The sequence below is a fragment of the Salarias fasciatus genome, chromosome 3, assembly GCF_902148845.1.
Source record: "Salarias fasciatus chromosome 3, fSalaFa1.1, whole genome shotgun sequence".
Classification (NCBI taxonomy): domain Eukaryota; kingdom Metazoa; phylum Chordata; class Actinopteri; order Blenniiformes; family Blenniidae; genus Salarias; species Salarias fasciatus.
The window spans coordinates 8,768,121-8,777,458 of NC_043747.1; positions in this window are offsets into that span (position 1 = coordinate 8,768,121).

The window sequence follows — 9,338 nt, forward strand, 5'->3', positions numbered from 1 at the left end:
CGCCACGCCGTGACTGCGTTGCTCGTGGTGGCGTGTGTTGACCTGCTGGTCGGGACGCCGTCTCTCTAGCCCGGCTGTTTCCGGCAGGTAGCGCCGCTGTCGGCAGTGGGAGCGGGTGCCGCGAGGCGGCCGCTTCCCTCTCCCGTGTGTGCTCGGCCGGGCAGCTAGCTTCCCCTGTGTGATTCGCTACGGTGGTGCGGGCCGTGCAGGCGGCGTATGCCTCCTTCCCTCGGTTTTCTGCACTAAGTGACATTTGTCAGTTGCAGGTGGCCGTGCAGGCAGCGTATGCCTCCTTCCCTCGGTTTCTGCACTAAGTGGCATTTGTCAGTTGCAGGTGGCCGTGCAGGCGGCGTGTGCATCCTTCCCTCGGTTTCTGCACTGTTGTTTTTTTGACCCGCCGCGTGTGCTCGAGCTGCGCCGCGGCTAAGCCGAGTGGGGCCGCCTGGTGGCTGTTCCCCCCTCTGGCTGGGAGTGGGTGTTTCGTGCCTGGTGTTCACAGTGGGTGGTGCAGGTGGCGTACGCCCTCTTCCCACAACCCTTTGTATTCTGGCTTGGCTTCAGGTGGAGGACGACCCGAGTGCCTGGTGATGGACGGCTCCCACCGTTGTGTGGCCTGTTGGATTCCCCTGCAGGCGGATGATGGCCACGACCTTTGTCCGCGGTGCCTTGGCCCTGTTCACCTCAGGGAGGCGCTCTCGGACCACCCCTGTATGAACTGCAGCTTTATGCCTTATGCCCAGCGAGCTGCTCGACTGGCACAGGTGTCTGTGGCGGCCGGAGGAAGCCAGGAGTCCTCCTCGCCGGGGCCACTCCCTGCCCCTCAACCACGGTGGTCTAAATGCTGCGCGGAGACCTCGACGGAGACCCGACCACTGGGGAAGAGACCAAAGTCCGAGCAGGAGCTCGCCACGGAGGTGGCTCAGCTGCACCGGGAACTGGAGGAGATGAGGTCTCTCCTGCATGAGCGTGCGCCTGCCTCACCTACGGAGGAGGGGGCAGGGACGCCATCCACGCAGACTGCATCCCCCCCAGAGGAGGACGTGATGTCCTTGGCGGCATCCGCCTCACACTTTTGTGAGGTGGGCGGTGACCAAGTCTCGGTGGTGTCGGGTCAGGAGTCTGCCCGGTCGTCTCAGAGTTCTATGGGCGAGACGGGGGATGACTCCATGCGGTCTCTTCTGCGTGCGGCTCTGGAGCGTCTTCAGCTGCAGATTCCACCACCGACCCAGCCTGCCGCAGTGAACGCCTTCTTTAGACGCAGGCGCCCTCCCTCTGCGTTCGTGGTCCCTCCCTCTGAGGACTTTGTGAGGGAACTGCACTCCTGCTGGAGGGATAGTACCGCCCCCTCCAGAGTGTCTGAGGATGGTCGAGCCTTGGCGGCCATGCACGATGCAGCGGCGGCTGGCTTGGAGCGGATGCCCGATGTTGAGTCGGCCATGGCAGCTCTCATCGTGTCGGCGGAGGAGTCCCTCTGGTCTGAGGTGCGGTGCCCCCATCCTCAGTGCCGGATCACGGACGACCTCCTTACACGGGCCTACAGTGCAGGTGCGCGTGCTGGGCGGATGGGTAATTCCCTCGCCCACCTCATGCTTGCACTCTCTGCCTCCCTGTAGGGAGGCGTCGTGGATGCTACTGCGGTTAGCTTCTCTGGTGCGGTGCTGCAGGCCTTTGCCCTCATCACGCGGGACCTGGGCCGGATGATGTCGTTGCTGGTCTTGGCGCGCCGCCAGGTGTGGCTGGCGCAGTCCCCCTTGTCGGAGGCCTCTCGCCGGGCTCTCCGGGGATTGGCGGTGGAGCCCGAACAGCTCTTTGGCTCAGCCGCCATGGAAGTGTTGGAGAGGTCGGCCCGGGTGCGTGAGACTAGGCGACAGTTGGTTGGCATCGGTTGGGACCGTGCTCCCCGCGGGGCTTCTGGAGGTCCCTCCGGCCGTTCTCGTTTTCGTCTGCCTCCAGGACCCCAACCCGCTGTGGACTACGCCCCGGGGGGCGACGGGCGTCGCAGGGGGCAGCGGGGGCCTTTCAGCCCCCTCCCCCTAGACAGGCATCTCGGCGCACCCGGCGTGCGGGCCCCAGTGGTTGCCCCTCTGGCACCTGGGCCGGAAGAGCAGGGACTGATGCCCGGGGGCCGGTTGTCGGAACTTTTTCTCGTCAGCAGCTTCGCCTCTGTTCGGCTATGGCCGCAGATCCCTGGGTAGTGTCCGTCCTGACCCAGGGGTACAAGCTGCAGTTCCGACGCTGGCCCCCCACCTTTCGCCGGGTCACCATGACCTTCATCAGGGACCCGGCGCAGGCGCTTGCTTTGGACCAGGAGCTGGCCTCCCTCCTGGCCAAGGGGGCAATCGAGGCTGTGGACCCCCTGGTGGACCCGGGGGGGTTCTACTCACCTGCTTCATCCATTCGTCGCCTACAGCTGGTACAGAATGCCGCTGCTCGCCTCCTCACAGGGAGAAGGCGCTTTGATCATGTTACTCCTGCGCTTCAGTCACTTCATCCCTGTGTCTTTTAGAATTCAATTTAAAATTTTACTGCTTGTATTTAAATCTTTGAATGGTCTGGCCCCCGAATATTTGTCTGAAATGTTGTGTTTGTATGCTCCTGTAAGAGCCCTGCGGTCATGTGACCAGCTGCTCTTAACCTGTCCCTGATTGAGACTGAAAACCAGAGGTGACAGGGCATTTGCGGTCGCTGGTCCTAAACTCTGGAATGAGCTCCCTCTGAACATTCGTTCTGCTTCATCTGTTGAGTGTTTTAAGTCTTTGTTAAAGTCACATTTATTTGCTCTGGCGTTCAACACAAGCTGAGCTGGACATTTTTGTAAGTTATTGTTTTTAAACTTTTGTATTTTTCTATTGTTTTTTTTTTCTTTTTATGGTGTTATCAACATGTGCAGCACTTTGGGCAGAGTTTTCTGTATTTAATGTGCTATAGAAATAAACCTTGACCTTGATCTTGACCTACTCACCGTATTTCCTCGTGCCCAAGAAGACTGGGGGCTTTCACCCCATACTGGATCTGAGACATCTCAACCGCTGCTTACGGGTACTGCCGTTTCGCATGTTGACGCTAAAGGAGGTCCTGCGAGCTGTCTCTCCGGGAGACTGGTTCACATCTGTCGATCTACAGGACGCCTATTTTCATGTCCCCATTGCACCTCAGCACCGGCGGTTCCTTCGGTTCGCCTTCAGGGGCCGCCACTGGCAGTTTCGGGTGCTTCCCTTCGGGCTTTCCCTGTCGCCGCGGGTCTTTACCCGGGTCGTGAAGGCGGCTCTGTACCCCTTACAGGCACAGGGTATGACGGTGCTTCCATATATAGACGACTGGCTGGTTTGTGCACCATCGCGGGCACAAGTGGCCCGATCCACTGCACAACTTCTTGCCCACATGGAGCGGTTGGGCCTCAGGGTCAACCGCCCAAAGTCCTGTCTGGTCCCTGTCCAGAGGATAGACTTCCTTGGGGTGACACTGGACGCTACGGTCATGAGGGCTTGGCCGTCCTCTCGCAGGGTGGAGGACATCCTCGGCCTTCTCGGCCTGTTCCGAAGGGGTGTTGTCGTGCGTTACGGCACCCTTCTTCAGCTGCTGGGGAAGCTCGCTTCCCTTACGACAGTTGTCCCTCTGGGCCTGCTGTCGTTGCACCCCCTGCAGAGGTGGCTGAACGGCTTCCAACTGGACGCGCAGTGGCATCGCCACCGCAGGCTCAGAGTGTCATGGCGGTGCCTTGTCGCCCTGGCCCCATGGAGGGACAGGGCTTGGTTGTTACGGGGCAATCCGCTGGGCGTGGCCCCTGCCTGCCACGAGACCGTCACCTCAGATGCCAGTCTCACGGGCTGGGGTGCGGTCTGGCACCGCAGGACGGTGCGAGGGTGGTGGTCTTCCCGGGACGGCGCGGACCACATCAACGTGCTGGAGCTGCGGGCTGTACACCTGGCCCTCAGGCATTTCCTGCCCTTCCTGAATGGGCCGCATGTGGTGGTGCAGTCCGACAACACCTCGGTGGTGTTCTGCATCAACCACCAGGGCGGGACCAGGTCTGCCCACCTGCTGGAGGTTGCTCGACAGTTGCTCCGCTGGGCGGCCCCCCGCCTAGCCAGCCTGCGGGTGGTGTATCTCCCAGGGGTTTGCAGTCAGCTGGTGGACTCTCTCTCCCGCCCGGGGTTCTCGTCCGGGGAGTGGCGCCTCCACCCACAGGTGGTGTGTGTGCTCTGGGAGCGTTTTGGCAGGGCTGAGGTCGATCTCTTTGCCTCCTCAGAGGCATTCCATTGCCCACTCTGGTTCTCTCGGGGAGAGCCCCCCCCGGGTCCTTGGGCCAGGATGCGCTGGCGCACCCTTGGCCGCGGGCCCTGCTCTATGCCTTTCCTCTGGTCCTTCAGATCTAGCCTACGGTCCTCCGAGTGCTACGGGAGGGACACACGCTGCTCCTGGTGGCCCCATTCTGGTCGGGCCAGGCGTGCTTCCCCCTGCTCCACAGGCTGTCCCGCAGCAGCCCATGGCGCCTTCCCTGCAGGAGGGATCTGCTGTCCCAGCACAGCGGCCGGATCTGGCATCCCTGCCCTCACCGTCTCTGCCTTTGCGCTTGGCTTCTGAGGGGACCAAGCCGATGTTGAGCGGCTGTTCGTGGCCGGTCTGGCGCACCATTCTCAATGCTAGGGCAGCGTCTACCCGGCTGCTGTATGCCTGCAGGTGGCGGTTATTTGCGCAGTGGTGCAACGGCCACGGGGCGGACCCGGTGCTTTGCCCGGTTCCGGTGGTTCTGGACTTTCTGCAGTCCCTCTTGGACAGGGGCCGCTCCCCGTCCACCCTGCGGGTGTATGTGGCAGCGATTTCGGCTGCTTCTCCTGGTTTTACAGGCTGGATGTTGTGCCTTCACATCTGCTGCAAGTGGTGCTGGACCCTACAGAGGCGTCTTAGTAAGGTGGGTGCCTGACTTCTTCGTGACTGAGATGGCATTCGTCATTCCAGTGCTTTCAGCACAGCCTCTGGCAGTCAGTAGGGATGAAATAGAACGAGAGTTACGTATGTAACTACGGTTCTATGAATCCCGGATGACCGCCAGAGCGCTCTGTCACTCGGAATCCTCGTAGTACGCGAGAAGTTTCCGTAGGAGCCGATTCTGGGTCAGGGAACTGGTATTTATACGGTTCCGGGGTGACCTGGAGAGTCACGACTGACGTGTGTTGGTATACATACTCGAACTACACATGCGCGAAGGGAACATTCCAGTGCTTTCAGCACCGCTTCTGGCGGTCATCCGGGATTCATAGAACCGTAGTTACATACGTAACTCTCGTTTTTCATTGCATTTGTTTTTGTTTTATTTTTTCTTTTCCATTTTACACCTTAAAATTTCATCCAGCAGCCAAGTTAGAGAGTCTAAAGAACAAAATGACCCCATCAATTTTGTTTATTATGCATCCTATAACACAAAAATACATAACCATATTTAAAATACAAAATAAAAAATGTTATGATTCATGTGTGATTAAAATGTAAAGTCACAAACTATGGTTGAAAATAAAAAATAGAGCTGGTTAATGCTTAAAACAACTTCACAGTGTGTGTGAAGGCACAGGGATGCCATGTGTAACGAAAAGTGGAGAGTCCAGCCCCTCTGGAGGGATTTGGTTCCAGAGCCTCTGCTGTGTGTGGATGTGAACCCACCTTTATCTAGTCAGTAACTCTAATCCTCTCTCACAAGCTCACGCTCCTTCCCGTCTGTTCTGAGTTTGTCATCATTGTCGCTGCTATTGTATTCATTCATTTTACCCTAACAGTAAAAAAACAAACAAACATGTATTTGAGAGGTGATTGATGCTGATTTCGACATATTTTTAGGAAGTGAGCCAGACGACACTGAGCATGCGCCAAGACTGAGCAGCTGGGGGGTGACGCCAATCTCAGACAAAATCCAAAATATTGTGGTTGAACAAAATCTTGATGCGCTGCAATTACCGCCAATCAACAACGAAAGAAGATTAGATCGTGAGTGTGATCTGTGATATGTCTAAGAAACAAACAAGGTCGCAAACAAAGTTAAGTGAACACGGCCAAGCTGCACAGGTGTCGGAGACTAACATGGCAGGTAAAGACGCCGCCGAGTTATCTGTGTTGATCCGAACCATAATACGAGAAGAAATCAATGCGGCGATTGATAAACTCCAGCCGCAACTTGATGCCGTTAAAAATGAGGTGATTGTGTGTTCCAATAAAGTCGCCGCTCTGGAGGAATCATTAAACCGCATGGAAACCAGAGTGACGACGCTGGAGACTGCTAACGAAAGTTTGCGTAAAGAGAACACAGACCTGAAGGAGAAAGTCGATCGTATGGAGAATCACAGTCGGAAATATAACATCCGAATTCTCGGCTTGACTCGAGATGTTGAGAAGGGAAATCCGACAAGTTATGTGTCTGCTCTGCTGAAGGATCTGTTCGGGGATAAACTACAGCGCGCACCTGAAGTGGAAAATGCGCACCGCGTCGGACCCGTGGCCAAATCTGGACAGCGAGCAATGATCGTAAGGATGCACAGACTGGAAACGAGAGAGGAGATCTTGCGAGTTGCAAAGAGAGAAAAGCTGTTGGAGATTCGTGGAATGAAGCTGCGCATCTTTCCTGACCTTACTGCGGAGACGGCGAGGGCCAGGGCGCGATTCCGTGACGTGAGGAACAAATTGTGGAGCGCAGGGGTGAAACATGGCATCATACACCCAGCCACTCTGATCGTGACTTTTAAAGAAGGGATCATGAAGTTTACGGACCATCTCGCCGCAGAGACTTTCTTCAAGACTGTGGTTGAACCGGAAATGCGTAACCAAGGTGATGAACACTGATGACAAAACACAGGTATTGATATTGTGCATGCGGCTGTGACTTAAACATTTATTTAAGACTGCTCCATTATTTCTATGTATACAGCCTAAGTGCTTTTGGAATTTTGGTTAAAATTATGTCAGACAGTCATCTTAGAAGATAATAATGACCGTCTTGAAGGATGAAATAATAACCACATAGGTAAAGAGTAAAAAGTAAGTCTGGGTTGGTTATACATCCTATTTAGTTGTCACTTAAAAATGTTGGCAAAAGGGGGGTGTAGCTGTATGTATGTGTATCAATGTGTGTCCTTGTGTGTTTGTCTTTGCTGTTTATTTTGTTTATTTGATAGCTCTTCATTAAATAACTGTTGGAGGAAAGGTTTGAGTAAAATATGCAATGGTGATGGATAAAGTACTTTCACAAAAAGGTTTGAAAATAGCTCATTTAAATATCTGTAGTCTACGGAATAAGATTCAAGATGTTACTGTGCTTCTTGGAAACAATAACTTGCACATTTTGGCAATATCTGAAACACATTTGGATGCAACGATAGACAACTCAATTTTGCATGTAAATGGATACCTGATGTACAGATGTGACAGAAATATAAATGGTGGTGGAGTGGCTTTTTATGTACAGGATCAAATACCAGTTAAAACTAGACTCGACCTTGGTTGCATTGGTGTTGAAGCGCTGTGGTTGGAAGTGCAGTTACCACACATCAAGTCCATCCTGATTGGTTGTTGCTATAGGCCACCCAATGCACCTATAGTCTGTTTAGATCGGATCTGTGGCATGTTGGACAAAGTATGTGATATAAATAATGAGATCTATTTTTTAGGTGACCTAAATATTGATTGGAGTTTGAACAACTGCTCTTTAAAAAATAAGTTGCGGGCTATGACAGATACTTGCAATTTGTCACAAGTAGTTACAAAACCAACAAGAGTCACCTATAAGTCTGATGGGACAAAAACCGCTACATGTATTGATTTGCTTTTCACCAATGCAACAGATTCATGTTCAAAAGCAATTTCAACTGATGTTGGTTTCAGTGATCATAATTTAATTGCAATTAACAGAAAAACTAAAGTACCAAAATCTGGACAGAAGATAATTATAAAACGCATTTTTAAACAATTTAGTGAAGCTAGTTTTTGTGCTGACATTAGAAATGTTGATTGGTCACAAGTGTTACTGGAAGATGATCCTGATACAGCTTTGGAGGTTTTCACAAATTTTATAATGCCAATTTTTGATAAACATGCCCCATTAAGGCGAATGACGGTGAGAAATATTGCATCCCCATGGTTAGATTTAGAACTCAAAGAATATATTAAACAAAGAGAGAAAGTAAAGACAGAGGCGATCTCATCAGATGACAATGCATTATGGGAAAGGTACAGACAATTAAGGAATTATGTTACCAAATTAAATCGAACAAAAAAGAGGGCTTATTATGAAACTAAATTTAAGGAGGCAAAAGCAGACAGTAATAAAACATGGAATACTCTAAATGAATTAACTGGAAGAAAATGTAAATTTACACCAACATACATGGAAGTAGGTGATTCATTCTTGACTAAACCGTCTGATATAGCTGATCATTTAAGTGATTATTTTAAAAATAAAATCCAGAATTTAAGGAAAAACCTGATTTCAAAGACTAAAGGTGATTTATCATTTAGAACAATTAAAAATAACATTATGAATGGGAAATCGTGTGCATTTGCTTTTGATAAAGTAACTGTAACTACAGTGGAAAATGTGTTGCAAGTAATGAAAGTAAAACCTCCAGGGATTGATGAACTTGATGTACAGTTATTGAAATTAGTAGTTGATGTAATTTCGATGCCTGTGTGTCATATTATTAATCTAAGTTTAGAAAAATGTAAATGCCCTGTCAAATGGAAAACAGCTAAAATCGTTCCTATTCCGAAAAACACTAAAGAACCCTTTTCTGGGAAAAACAGTAGGCCTGTTAGTATTTTGCCCATTCTGAGTAAAATTATGGAAAGGATAGTTTATGATCAAATCACTTATTATTTTTGTAAAAATAGGTTGAATTCACCGTGTCAACATGCTTATAAGAAAGGGCACTCCACAATGACTGCCTTAGCTCAGATGACTGATGATTGGTCAAATGATATTGATAAAGGGAAATTAATTGGGACTGTATTGCTAGATCTGAGTGCAGCATTTGACCTACTTGATCATGATTTAATTTTGGAAAAGCTAAGTTGTTATGGTTTTAAAAACTCTGCAATTCTATGGATTAAAAGTTACCTTATGAATAGAGATTATACCGTATTGTTTAATGGTAGTTTTTCTGAGACAAGGCCTCTTTCATGTGGAGTGCCGCAAGGGAGTTGTCTAGGACCGTTGTTATTTTCCATTTTTACAAACGATTTGCCTTTTATTTTGGAACATGCCACTCTTGTTCTATATGCAGATGATTCAACTATTTATGTGTCTGGTGACAATATTGCAGAATTGAATACACGACTGAATAATGAATTAAAATTAG